This window comes from Taudactylus pleione, unplaced genomic scaffold, assembly GCF_031769625.1.
Source record: "Taudactylus pleione unplaced genomic scaffold, aTauple2 ptg000911l, whole genome shotgun sequence".
NCBI lineage: Eukaryota > Metazoa > Chordata > Amphibia > Anura > Myobatrachidae > Taudactylus > Taudactylus pleione.
The window spans coordinates 889,386-904,402 of NW_028285312.1; the positions used below are offsets into that span (position 1 = coordinate 889,386).

A 15,017-nucleotide genomic window follows, 5' to 3' on the forward strand; every position below is an offset into this window, starting at 1 on the left:
TCTTCTCACACTCCTCCAAGGGGTGCGAGCAGAAATCCGACAAAAGTACAGGCGTGATGCAGTTTTCTGCCCTTAGCACAACGGAAGCATCATCGCACCGTGCAGTTTAGTCGGAGAATGGCCATTCTCACGACTAAACATCCTGTTTAAAGCACGAGAACGGAATTCTCCGACCTAACAGCGCGCTGAATTGAATAGCTCCGGGAGCTCCCTCCCGGCGCTATTTAATTCACGTTCAATTGAATCAAGCCCTTAGGGAAGCCAGAACCCTCATCATTATGAGGCAGTTACCGAATCCTTTTCTGTACAACACATTCACCTGATCAACCCAAATAATCCTGACAGCCATCAGATTGATTGCATTAATCCACCAGTCCAATGGTACCCAGCAGTATTCTTACTCTAATATGAATGACAGACAAACACACATTATGTGATGGAGGGGTTACTGTTAGAATTGGTGCTTTACATTATTGCTTCACCCATGAACCAAATCTCATACAGTGCATTCGGAAAGTATTCACTTTTTCCACATTTTGTCATGTTACAGCCTTATTCCAAAATGGAATAAATTCATTTTTGTCATCAAAATTCTACAAACAAAACCCCATAATGACAATGTGCAAACATTTATTTTTATTTTTTTTTGGAGAGGTTTGCAATTTAATAAAATAAAAAAAAACTAAAAGCTGCATACACATACGATTGTTACCAACGATTTTCTGACCGATTGTCAGATTTTTTTAAAGTGTCTTGAACGATTTTTTTGAACTACAAACTATTTTTGCATATTCCCTTAATGAAAATCGTTGAGTTGACAAGTCTGACTGAACTACAAACGTGAATGCGCATGAACGATAATCCATCGTTTGACTCAGAAAGTGAATGATTTTTTCAAACGATCATCGTTAAATGATATAGTTTAACGATAATTGTTCAAAAAAATCACGCGTGTATGCAGCTTAAGAAATCACATGTACATAAGTATTCACAGCCTTTGCGATGAAGCTCAAAATTGAGCTCAGGTGCATACTGTTTCCACTGATCATCCTTGAGATGTTCCTACAGCTTAATTGAAGTCCACCTGTGGTAAATTCAGTAGATTGGACATTTTGAAAAGGCATACACCTGTCTATATAAGTATGGTCCCACGCTTGACAGTGCATGTCAGAGCACAAACTAAGCATGAAGTCCAAGGAATTGTCTGAAGCCTCCAAGACAGGATTGTCTTGAGGCACAAACCTGGGGAAGGGTACAGAAAAATATCTGCTGCTTTGAAGGTCCCAATGAGCACAGTGGCCTCCATCATCCGTAAATGGAAGAAGTTCGGAACCACCAGGACTCTTCCTAGAGTTGGCCGGCCTTCTAAAATGAGCGATCGGAGGAGAAGGGCCCTAGTCAGGGAGGTGACCAAGAACGTGATGGTCACTGTCAGAGCTACAGCATTCCTCTGTTGAGAGAGGAGAACCTTCCAGGAGGACAACCATCTCTGCAGCAATCCACCAATCAGGCCTGTATAGTATAGTGGCCAGACGGAAGCCAAGCCTTAGCAAAAAGCACATGGCAGCCCACCTGGAGTTTCCCAAAATGCACCTGAAGGACTCTCTGGTCTGATGAGACAAAGATTGAACTCTTTAGCTGCATACACACACACAGATTTTGTTACCAACGATTTTATGAACAATTTTATTAAAGTGTAATGAACAATTTTTTTGAACTACAAACGATTTTTGCATAGTGCCTTAATAAAAATAGTTGTTGGCAAGTCTGACAACTACAAACGTGAACGGGCATGAACGATAATCGATCATTTGACTCAGAAGGTGAACAATTTTTTTCAAACGATATCGTTTAAAGATAATCGTTCACAAAATCGGTGTGTATGCAGCTTTAGACGTGAATGCCAGGCGTTATATTTGGAGCTAACCAGGCACCACTCATCACCAGGCCAATACCATCCCTACAGTGAAGCATGGTGGATAGAGGGAAAGATGAATGCAGCAATGTACAGAGACATCCTGGATGAAAACCTGCTCCAAAGCGCTCTTGACCTCAGACTGGGGCGACAGTTCATCTTTCAGCAGGACAACGACCCTAAGCACACAGCCAAGATATCAAAGGAGTGGCTTCAGGACAACTCTGTGAATGTCCTTGAGCAGCCCAGCCAGAGCCCAGACTTTAATCCGATTGAACATCTCTGGAGAGATCTGAAAATGGCTGTGCACAGACGCTTCCCATCCAACCTGATGGAGCTCGAGAGGTGCTGCAAAGAGGAATGGGCAAAACTGCCCAAAGATAGGTGCCAAGCTTGTGGCATCATATTCAAAAAGACTTGAGGCTGTAATTGCTGCCAAAGGTGCATCAAAGTATTGAGCAAAGGTTGTGAATACTTATGTACATGTTATTTTAGGTTTGTTTTTGTTTTTTTATTATTAAATTTGCAAAAAGAAAAACTTTACACGTTGTCATTATGGGGTAGTGTGTGTAGAATTTTGAGGACAAAAATGCATTTATTCCATTTTGGAATAAGGCTGTAACATAAAATGTGGAAAAAAGTGAAGCACTGAATACTTTCTGGATGCACTGTAACAGTCTGTGCCACAGTTACTATTATCCTTGATTTATATGGCACTACAAGTGTCCTATGCCTGCCCTGTGCCATCCCCACACACGGGCTGCAGTGTCCCGCGAGTGGGAAAAATTGCAGTCCGAGACACCCCGGGTGAATACATGCAGTGCGCACGCCATGTATTTACAGTGAGGGGAGTGCTTGGGGCCAGGGGGGGTGAAGCACAGCACCTCCGTAAGTGCTGGGTTCACCACAAAGTGTGACAAATTGGGGGTGTGTCATTGACGTGTGCAGTAAATTCCTGCCCGCACCTCAGCACCCTTGCCCCGCCTGCGGTCTGGTGGGATTACTAATATTAATATTTATTTGTATGGTGCCACAGTAGGGAAACATCGCAGAAGTACATGGATATGGTAAGAACTTACCTTTGTTATCTCCGTTTCTACGAAGTCCATAGGGTCCACAGGGTTGACCTTGGGGTATAGCTGGATCTGGATCCACGCAGTTAAAGCTTTTGCTGCTCCCAGGATGCACTTGGGTCCATCCTGCTCTATACCCCACCCCCGAGCCACAGGCACCTCAGTTGGTAAGCAACCAAGGCCAGAGGAGGAGATTTAACAGAGGAGAGGAGGAAGACTGGAACACAGAAGAAACCATACTCACAGAAATGGGAGATGGAAAACCGGTGACCAGCCACACAGCCCATATGAAGCCAGGTGCGTCAGGGCGGGTGCCCTGTGGTCCCTATGGACTTCGTAGAAACAGATAAGGTAAGTTCTTACCATATCTCTTGTTTTCTACTTCAGGGTCCATAGGGGGTCCACAGGGTTGACCTTGGGGATGTCCCAAAGCAGTTCAACTAAGGGCGGGGATGCTCCTGTTCAGAAAGGAGAATCTTGCGCCCAAAGGATACATCCTGAGAGGCAAAGTTGTCAAACGCATAAAACCTCAAAACGTCTGAATTGAAGACCAAGGGGCTGCCTTGCACAACTGAACAGCGGAGGCACCACGTCTAGCAGCCCAAGAAGGACTCACAGACTGAGTGGAATGAGCCTTAACAGAGGCTGGAACAGGTAAAACTTCCTGTATAGAAGCCTCACAAACAGAACAAAGCCAACGGGCAACAGTTTGCAGGCCAACCCCTCTTATGAAAACCAAAGACGACAAACAAAGAATCGGACCTTCTAACAGAAGCAGTCCTGTCAACATAAAGTCTGAGAGCACGGACAACGTCCAACGAAGCCTCACCAGCTGTAAGATTAGGAGACTGAAAAGCTGGCACCACAAGCTCCTGATTGATATGGAACTTAGAGACAACCTTTAGGCAAAAAAAAAAAAAAAAACTCAGGACGAGTGCGAAGCACTGCTCGGTCCTGGTGAAAAGTCAGAAAAGGGGGACGACAGGAAAGCGCCCCCAACTCTGACACCCTCCTGGCAGAACCAATTGCCAGGAGAAAAACGGTCTTAAAACGTTCCACCGACTCAAGAGGCTCAAAAGTAGGACCCTGCAGGACCCGAAGAACCACCGCCAAGTCCCAAGGAGCCACAGGAGGCACGAAGGGAGGCTGGATTCGGAGAACACCTTAGAGAAAAAAAGTGTGAACATCTGGCAGTGTAGCGATCCTTCACTGGAACCACACAGAAAGGGCGGACACATGCACCTTCAGGGAGGCAAGGCGTAAGCCTAGGTCCAAACCTGATTGAAGAAATTCCAAGATCCTAGAAACTCGGAACACCTGAGGATCATAGTTTCTGGACTCGCACCACTGAAAGTAAGTGCGCCACACCCTGTGGTAAATCCGTGCGGAAGCAGGCTTGCGGGCCCTGAGCATGGTACTAATAACCGAACCAGAGAAGCCCCGAGACCTTAAGACGGCTGTCTCAAGAGCCACGCCTTCAAAGACAGCTGACCCAGATCTGGATAAAGGCTTGGCCCTTGAGACAGTAGGTCCTGACGCTGAGGAAGAAGGTACGGAGCGTCGATGGAGAGGCTCCTCAGATCGGAGTACCAAGGACGTCTGGGCCATGCTGGAGCCACCAGCACGAGCATGCCACCGTCCAGCTTGAATTTCCGCAGGACCCGAGGTAGCAGGGATATCGGAGGAAAAAAAAAAATCCATTTCACCGACAGCGCGTCTACCAGACATGCGTCTCTTGTCCTTGACCCGTACACGGGCAACTTGTGACGGGAGGCCATCAAGTCCAGCTCCAGCAGCCCCCCATCTGTCCACGAGTAGCTGAAACACCTCTGGGTGAAGCGACCATTCCCCGTAATGCACGTCGTGATGGCTGAGGAAGTCCGCCTCCCAATTGAGGACACCAGGGATGAAGACCGCCGAGATCACCGGAATGTTGCACTCCGCCCAAACAAGCAAGGATTCGAGACACCTCCGACCGCGAGTTCCTCCCTGGTGGTTCATGTACGCCACTGTGGTGTTGTTGTTGGACTGAACTTGAACCGCCCTTCCTTGAAGAGCGGTGCCGGATGACAGCAGGGCCCTGTACACTGCCCGCAGTTCCAGGATGCTGATGGGGAGAAGTGCTTCCTCCGCAGTCCAACGTCCTTGAAGTGACAACGAGCCTGTCACTGCCCCCCAACCCCGGACACTGGCATCTGCTGTGAACATGACCCAGTCTGGGATCCAAAAGGGGCGCCCCTCGACCAGATGAGCTGTCTGAAGCCACCAGGCCAAAGACTGGCAAACCTCTGGGGACAAGACCAGCATCTGAGAGCGGATCCGGTGAGGCAACCCGTTACATTCTGAAAGAATCAGCCCCTGCAGGGGCCGTGAATGGAACTGGGCAAATTCCACCGTGTCGAATGCTGACACCATGGACCCAAGAACTCTCATTGCCGAATGGACCGACAGGCGGCAACTGCTCAGGAAACGGTGTATCCGCAGCTGTAGGGAGGAGACCTTTTCCGGAGTCAGGAAGATCCTTTGCTGACGAGAATCTAGCAGGGCTCCCAAATGAACCATCCACTGTGATGGAATCAGGGAAGACTTTCTCCAATTTATCAACCACCCGTGCGCTTGCAGACAAGCGATCGTCAGGTGGAGATGTTGAAGCAGTACCTCCGGAGAGCTTGACAGCAAAAGGAGGTCATCCAGGTACGGCAGCAGCGATACGTTCTGGTTACAAAGATGTGCAGCCATGGATTGCCATCACCTTGGTGAAAACCCTTGGTGCCGTGGAGAGGGTAAAGGGTACTGCCCGGAACTGATAGTGATGCTGAAGGATAGCGAACCTCAGATACCGCTGGTGCGAAGGTGCTATCAGAACATATCCAGGGACACCATGTAATCCCCAGGTTCCATCGCCAGAATGATGGAACGTAACATTTCCATCCTGAATTTGGGAACTCTGAGGAATTTGTTCAGAGACTTCAAATTGAGGATAGGGCGATGAGAACCATTGGGTTTCTACACCAGAAACAGAGTAGTACCCCGTCCCTCGTTTTGATTGAGTAACGGGAACAATGACCCCTGCGTTCAGCAAGGAGTCTATGGCTACTTGAATCTGTAAAGCCTTTGTTTTGTCCTGAGAAGGACTCGTGCAGAAAAACTGGTGGGGCGGCCTGTGCCAAAAAGACAGGGCGTACCCCTAGGAAACCACTTCTCGAACCCAGGCATCTGTGGTGGTATTGTGCCAGCACTGGGCAAATTGAAGAAGTCGGCCTCCCACTCTGGGGTCCCCCAGAGGGAGGCCCGTCCCATCAGGCAGAAGGTTTATCTTCCTGTTTGGAAGCAGGGCGCCTGGCACTCCAGGCCTGCTTCTTGGGTTTAGAGGCGGACTTTGTTGCAGACTGCCTCGGAAAAGGACTGACCTTTAGCCTTTCCCCGAAAGGACCGAAAAGCAGAACTCCTCACCTTAGTAGGTGCTGAAGCTGAAGGGAGGAAGGCAGACTTGGATTTAGCCAGAGTATCCACTATTTTGTCCAAGTCCGAACCAAATAGCAACTCCCCATTAAAAAGGTAAGACTTCCAGGCCATTTTTAGAATCCACGTCTGCACTCCAGGACCGCAGCCACAAGGGCCGACGAGTCGACACCCTAGAGGTCAGCAGGCTAGCATCTAACGACGCTTCCTCAATATATGAAGCCGCGTCTCTCATTTGTCCCTCTGGATATCCGGAGCATCGTCCGGAAAGGTATCTTCCAACGCGTTGGCCCAGCTCTCAACGGCCTTAGCCACCCAAGAGATGGCCATGGATGGACGGGCCACAGCTCCAGAGAGGGAATAGATAGACTTTAAACAAGTCTCTAGTGTTCCCTCTAGCTCCGGCGGGAGGCAGGGCGCCGGAGCTAGAGAGGGCATGCCCGTGCCGAAGGCGCGCGATCGAGAAGGGGGCATGGTCATCGGAAAAGGGGGCGTGTCTATAAGACGCGTCCCCTTCTCGTCACTCTTGGGGGAGTGCCCGGCACTTACGGACACGCCGGGCAGCCCCCAAGCCCTGCAGACAGGGAGAATAGATGCCGGGCGCATGTGCCCGGCATCTACTCTCCGACGGTGACCGGGTCACCGCATGTTTCTCCACCCGCGGGACTCTGCGTCCCGCGGGTGAGAACGGCTCCCGCAGGCTGTGAGGGCAGGGCGCTTTTTGCCCTCCAGAAGGAGGGCAGGGCGCGGCGCCGCGCCGCGCCCCGCTAAAACAGCCTAGCGGGAACGCTAAGTCTCCTCTTTCCTGTCCCTGGGATCCTTCAGAGAAGAGATAGACGGCAATGGCAACGTAGAGCTCTTAATTAAGCGGGTGACATGGGAATCCACCGCCGGTGGGGTTTCCCATTTCCATGTGCTTCAGAAAAGGATAATTAGACGCCAACCTTTTCTGCGGTTGGAATCTCTTACTGGGCAACTGCCAGGCCACCGCCATATGATCCGTCAATTGGTCAGACAGGGGAAAAACATTCAAAGTTACCTTAGCCTTTTTAAAATTAGGCAACTTCGACCGAGGAGCCTGCACATCATCCTCTATATGGAGGATAGCCCGCACTGCCCTAACCAACGCCGGCACATTAATGGAGGACTTAGGGTCTCATTCAGACCCGCTTGCGAGCGCAGGACGCTCGCAAGCGGGTCGATGGTACCCAAATGTGCATGCGCACGACGGAGGCTGCTCCGTCGTGCGCAAGACCCGGTGAGCAACGGGGAAGCAGTTGCTCGGGGTCTCGCACCAAAGGGGGCGTGCTGTCGATGGTGAGTGACAGCACGCCCCCTTTGGTAGGCGTGCCAGGGCGTGGCTGCCCAGACGGAGGCGTTCCCATGGAACGCCTACCATCTGGGTCCGGCCCCACTGACATTGCTAGTGATGTCAGTGGGAGTGATTTTGGCTCTGATAGAGCCAAAATCACTCCAAGGCTTGCGGCAGCAAGACCCCACCGCAGGGTCTCGTCGCAAGCCCGATGGTCGAGACCATCATCATGGACGCTCGCATAAGCTGTGAGTGATAACCCACAGTCATGCGAGCGTCCAGGAGGACGCACAAAAAATAATAAAAAAAAAAAGGCGTCTGGCTCTGAATCAGGCCCTTAGTCTCTACCTCCTGGCCCACGGCATCAGAGTCAGAGTCCTCATGAATCTCTCCATCATCTGACGACACGTCCGAGTCCAACAAATGCGCCGTCAGTGAACCCACAACAGGACGATTAGACGCTCTTGGTGGCACATCACTTTGCAACATCGACTGAAACGCTGAAGATGATACCGCCAGACTCAGTACCGATCTGGAGAGAACATCTACCCAGAGTGGAGGAGCCGACTGAGGAGAACTCTGAACAGGCACCACAGACTGCTGCATCACAGGGGGAGACTGGACATACACAGGCAGCCCCGTATAGGTACCCACAGTCCGGGATCCGGGGGGAGACTGCAAAAACGGCAGAATACCCGGGGAATGGGGGATGTTCGGCTGGGACAACGCCTGGGAAGGGAGCGTTGTTGGGACCGATAAACGGTCCGCAATAGACGCCAGCACCTGGGAAAACATCGTCCAAGGAGGGTCCTGCGATATAGGGGGTTTAGAGGGACCAGGTACCAGCTGGCACTGCCCACACAGACCATCCGGAGGTAGATCTTCCCTATCCACTCTCGCAGAACAGCGTCTGAAGGAAAACAACACAGGAGCCCCGAAGCGCTCAGTCTCCTCATCAGACATGATACAGTAAATACTTAATGAATACGTATCACCAGAGGAATTAAGGTGTTAACACCCACGCACTCACCAGTATGCAACACAAACAGCCCAGATATGGTACTGTGTAACACACAACAGTATGTGACTGACCTCACAAATACGTAATTTATATAAGTGAGGTTACCAGAAAAACGCCCTTCCCCCACACACCTGCCGGGCCGTAGGAGAAGGAAAGGGATAGGTATAAGCTGACAGTAAGGAGAATAAGTCACAGACAGGCAGCACAAGCAATAGTCACATACAATACAGAAAAGTTAGTACTCACTGCACCTTTCGCTACAATCAACCGCCCAGATTCAGTGTCTGGGAGGGCTATAGCGCTGTGTACACTGTCCTTCAGCAGGGGAGAGGTACACAGGGGACCGGTACACTTGATACCGCCTGGGAGTTCTGCGATGCCTGCCAGTAAAGATGGCTGCCGGAGACTTCAGAGGAGGAGTGGCCGAGAGATAAGAGCAGGTCAGCGATGCCAGACTGCGTGCTGAAAGGCGAGCTGAGGGGAGGAGCTGCTAGACAGGGAAGGCTGCCTCCCCTGGCTAGCAATTAACCCCCGGGTTGCTGGTCCCGCTTCCAGCCTACTACCCTGATGGTCTATCGGTCGCGCGGGGTGTTCCTCACAGAGGAAGAACCTGCCGCTGCTAGCGCCTCCGGTCTGTCCCCAGAGACCGTAGGCTTCTGACTGCATGTAGAGTATCCGCGGGCCGCCGCACGCGGCGACCCGTGGCTTACCTGATCCCCGGCGATCCGGCAGCAGCCAAGGGAGTCCCCAGAGCCCGGCTAGTACAGACTCTGGGGTCCCGTCGCGATCCCCATATCTGTACTGGCGTCGCGGCACCAGCGGGGAATAGGAGCGGCAGCGTGGACATCCTAAAAGACAGTCTGATGCTGCCGCTATGATAGTGTAAAAGAAAAAAAAAAAAAAAGCTTCTCTTTAAAAATAAAGCTTAGGGCTGCTCCTGCAGCCCCACTGCAACAGGGTGACCCGACTCCGGCCGGGCACCAACTAAAACTGAGGTGCTTGTGGCTCGGGGTATAGAGGAGGACGGACCCAAGTGCATCCTGGGAGCAGTGAAAGCTTTAACTGCGTGGTGCCCGTGGATCCAGATCCAGCTATACCCCAAGGTCAACCCTGTGGACCCCCTATGGACCCTGAAGTAGAAAGATTAGAACAACCCCTTCCCTGTTGAGACACAGGAACCAGGATTACCCCCCCACCTGCAGCAGGGAGAGAATAGCTTCCTGAAGGGCCAAAACCTTGACTGCATTTGAGGATCTGTGCAAAAAAAGTTGTTAAATTGAGGGCATACCCGAGAGACCACTTCTTGGACCCATGCATCTGTGGTTGTTTGAGGTCAACAATCCGCAAACTGAAGTCGGCCTCCCACCCTGTGATCCCTCAGGAGGAGGCTCGCCCCATCAGGCCGGGGATCTGTCATCCAGTTTAGAAGCTGGACGTCTTGCCGGGCCAGACCTCTTAGTTTGTCGCCTTGACATTTTACGAAAGCTAAACGTCTTAGGGGAAGGCTGTTCTCTTGCTCTTCCCCGAGGACTGAAAAGAAAACTGCCTAGACTTTATAGTCGCCGTAGATGGCAGACCTGCTGACTTTGAAGCCTCCAGAGTAGCTATTATTTTATCCAACTCTGCTCCAAAAACTACTTTTCCATAGAAAGATAAAAAGCTTCCAGCGCCTTCTTTGATCCTGTATCAGCTTTCCAAAATCTTAACCAATAGGGCCCTTCGTGCTACTATTGAAGCTGATACTTTACAAGCTAAAATTCCAGTACCTACAGCAGCTCCTCCAAGATAGGAAGCCACTTCTCGAATGTGGGAGATATACATCATCTGGTAGAGAATCTTGTAATGCCGCCATCCATTCTTCAACAGCTTTGGCTACCCAGGCTCCAGCCATAGCTGGGCGAGTAACAGCTCCAGATGATGAAAATATTGTTTTAAGACATGCTTCAATTTTTCTATCTGGAATCCTTCAGGGAAGATGCTGACGGAATAGGCAATGTAGCATTTCTGATTAAATGCGTCACATGAGTATCCACAGTAGGAGGTACCTCCGGCTTAGTACATACAGAAGCCGGGAAAGGATACAACGATTTTATTCTCTTATTCACATAAAAACATTTCTCAGGGTTACCCCATGCCTCATCCATAAGCTCAGTGAGCTGTTCAGATACAGGAGACTCCATTTTGACCAGCTTCCGTGGTGATTAAACACTGAAGCCTTCTTACTATGAGCTGGTTCATCATCCTGAATATCTAGGATTGATTTAAGCACCCTTTACCAAATAAGGAACATCCACTGTGGACGAATCGTCCTCCTCCCCTGAGCGGAACCTTGTGCACCATTCGATTCCTCTGATGAGTCTGAATCCATATGTTGAGCAGCCAGAAAAAACGTTAACTTGCGCTTAGGTGCCTTAGTAACTACCGGTCTGCTATCAGCCATAAACATCCTTCCAGGATGCAAACATGGCATGCTGTGTACACCCCATCCATGGAGGCATGGTAGGAGCAGCCATACGATCCACAAACTACTTCATTACCTGGGACAAAGGGGATACCCAAGATGGATCTTGTCCAGGGACAAGTAAACTAGACTGATTAGGTGGCTCTTTATAACAGACAACACACAAACCATCCTTAATGCCCTGAGGGGACAAATAGGCCACACATGATTTACATGAAACCAGTACAGAGGGCTCCCCCTCCTGTATCCCTTTATCTTTTGACATGTTCAATAAAGGCAATAATTGCAATGTTATGTGACAGCCTTCAGAAAATATTAATGAATGTAAAGTACTCAGAGAAACAGTGATAGTTATAATTGACAGAGAAATAAAAGTGTGTCAATACAGCAGCTAGCAAACAGTCACATACGATGCATATGTAATATACACTCCAAAAATATACTGGTAGGTTAATTGGCTCCCAACACAAACTAACCCTAGTGTGTATGTGTGTGCGCGCGCATGTGATAGGGAATATAGATTGTAAGCTCCACTGGGGCAGGGCCAAATATTCTCTGTAAAGTGCTGCGGAATATGTATGCGCTATATAAATAACTGGTAATAAATAAATAATTACAATAGACTAAATCAACTACACAAGCACAAAGCAATGGTAGAATAGAGAGCATTACATACCTTAACCAAGGAAGAGGTATACAGGGAGACTGACCTAAACCCTCCTCAGACCAACAGCTACAGAGCGCACTGAGCGTGGACCATAAACGTCTCATACACACGTGGAGGGTAGGCGGAGCAACCCAGACGCACGAAACGCTTCGTAGGGTCTGGGGAAGAGCTGTCAGGGGAGCACCTACCTCCTTTAATCTGCGTTAACCAGAAGGGTACACTGGCCTCGTGGCAGCAGAAGCATCTGCTGACAATCCCTGGCGTCAGACGATAAGGCCTCAGTAGTGTAGTGAGGACGCGGACAATCCCGAATCCTGACTGCAGCAGCTTCTGGTGTGTGACGCCAGAAGCAAGGACTGCCACGCGCGATTCCCCCATGAGCGAGGAATCACCTTACCCGACATCTCCATGCATCCGGTTTGCAGCATTGCTGCTAGCAAACTCAGCCACGGACCACCAAAATCACCAGCCCAGTTACTGGTGTTGCGGCCCAGTATAGGTAGATGGAGTCACAGTACATGCATCTTAATTCAGATGCTTAGTACTGCCAACCTAAAACCATAAAATAGCAGTTTAGGACTGCCTGTGCAGTCCCGTTACAAAGGTGAGTCTTGATCTTGCCACACCAAATGAACAACTGAAGGCCTGTGGCTAGGGTCGGGGTATATATGGAGGCGGATCCGAGGCATCCTAGGAGCTTAAGCATTAACTGTTTGGTGCCTGGATCTCTCCAACCATAATATCCCACATGGTATCACTGTGAAAAAAGGTGTATTGGAACACAAAACAGGAAGTAAAAGTCCTGAGAGGTCTGTTAATGACATCTGGCACTCTTAAATGGTGGGCTCTGATGCTTGTACCCTCCTTTTGTAATAGTCTAGAACAGGCCTGGGCAAACTTTGGCTCTGCGGTGTTGTGAAACTGCAAGTCCCAGCATGCTTTACCAGCTGATCAGCAGGAGTGTATATGCTGGAGAGTTCAGGTTGGCCAAGCCTGGTCTAGAACATCATCCTGCTGGAGGATGAAGTTAATTGCAGGAGTAATAAATGCAATAAGAAAATTCCAAATATGGCTGAGCTGTAAGTATGAAGAGTTTGATATAGTCGCCTTCCCATATTGAGACATACCAGCTGCGCCATCTTTGCAACGCTCTTCTATTCGACTGCATTTATTACTCCTGTAGTTAACTAAATACTCAAACAGAACTTTGTTAAATACTTTTTCAAGAAGATACAAGCATCAGAGCCCAGTAGCTTTTTTTCCTCTAGCATTTTAGGAGTGAGACTGTTTACAGGCCTCTCAGGATTTGTATTTTTACTTCACCTCCTTTTCTGTGGCCCACTGAACCTTTTGCACTCTTAGGGGAGGGGGAAATCAAACTTCCTAATGAGCATTAGTGGCTAATAGAAACCAATCAGCTGCTACCTATCATTTTAGAACATGCACTTGAAAAAGGACAGCTAGAAGTTGTTTGGTTGCTATGGGCAACTTTTCAGCATGTTCTCTTTAGGACATTTGATACATCTCTCCCATATGGGGGGGAAATAATTTGTGTAGGAAATGTATCGGGCACTTCCAGGAGTGCAGTCATCGCAAGTTTATGTGGCGCGATGCAAGCAGGACACAACGTGCCATTCCGGAACACTACAAAACACACCCCAACAATACGCTCTTTCACATCATATTCTTTTATGCATCCAGAGTATGTTACAATGTTTGAAAGCAAAATGACACAAGATAATTAATAAGACTACAGTACACACACAAAATATACAATATCAAAGTGAATCAGAAAACAAGATTTACCACTGTGGTTCATACAATACTCCCAGGGGTCAATCTAATTGCAGACAAGGCCCACAAAGTGCCACTGGAATGCCAGCAACATCACGCCAATTCACCTTGAAACTGCAGGGTTTTTTTGTTAGCAGCCCTTTATGGGTTCATACAAAATACATGATCTCAGGAATACCGGAAATGCAACATATAAACATACTAGATTGCGTTCATCACCCACATTTGAATCGACCCCCGAGTGCAGCCTACGCCAATCCAGGATTCAACAACACATGCGACACCTTGCGCGCTGCGCAGATCATACGTATGTACGTACATACAACACTGACATTGTGCATTTTAATTTGCAACCCTATTGGTCTGTGAACTAAAATCTACAACTTAAGAGGCAAAATCAGCAGAATTTCTGGACAATGAAAAGTGACATTACCAGTGTTTCACACATTACAGCGACAGATCGCAGGCACTGCCCTAACTACATAGACCCCCATAGGGTCTTCCTATATATGTGGGCTCTGTATAGAAGCCATGCCATTGCTTGGGAAGGGACTGGCAAACAAATGCCCATTGTAGCAACTGTCCCCATGTTACACAGAAACATTCAGCAGCACCTGGGGATAACATTGCAGGTGGAGGGAGCACACTGTACACCACACACTCCCCAGCCAGCCACAGTGACCTGCAAGACAGGACCAGGCGGGTCCATCAGCCGCTATGCACAACTAGGCCATCTCAGCCCTCCCACCCACCGCGGTCAGCAGCGGCCTGTACACCACGGAAACCCCGTACATAGCATAAGTCGCCCCTGACCTGGTCTTGGGCCGCTCCGTGCACCCCGCGGTATCGCGATATCCCCGGCGCTCCGGGCTGCCAGGCTCTGCGACGTTTCTGCTGCTGCCCGTTTGAACTCGTTCACTGCGTAGTATCTTTAAAGCTGATTGGTTTACTGAGCAACGGCAACGGCGGCTCGCTGATTGGGCAGTTTGAACACAGTAGGTAGAGCCAGAGGGAAAGGCTGAGAAAGAATGTATTAGTGTAATGGTAGTGTAGTGTAGTGGTAGTGGATAGATCCACATACTACCCTACTGTAGCTGCTGTCAGCATGTCACTATACTAGTCACTGGTGCATACTTTCCAACTCTCCCTGATTGTCAGGGAGACTCCTGAAATAGTAGCAACCTACCTAAAGAGTATAGCAATCTCCCTGACTGCACCTGACCCCCATTATGAAGCTATAATAAAAAAAACAGATATATACATTCAAATGGGATCATTAGTATAATTTCCCTGCATTGGGTATAAGGCACAA

The 15,017-nt window shown here is 49.3% G+C and overlaps 1 protein-coding gene across 10 annotated transcripts in view; it reads right to left on the reverse strand.

Moving 5' to 3' along the window:
- Positions 1-14,638, reverse strand: part of CKAP5 (cytoskeleton associated protein 5) — a 107,700-nt gene extending 93,062 nt beyond the window's left edge. For 9 of the 10 annotated variants that reach the window (XM_088459456.1, XM_088459466.1, XM_088459465.1 and 6 more), the window contains exon 1: positions 14,519-14,638. The gene's annotated coding sequence lies outside the window, so the exon portion shown is untranslated. Of the gene's footprint in view, positions 1-14,457; positions 14,482-14,518 lie in introns of those variants that run through there. The other variant, XM_088459459.1, reaches the window with a different exon arrangement.
- Positions 14,639-15,017: the final 379 nt, after the last annotated feature.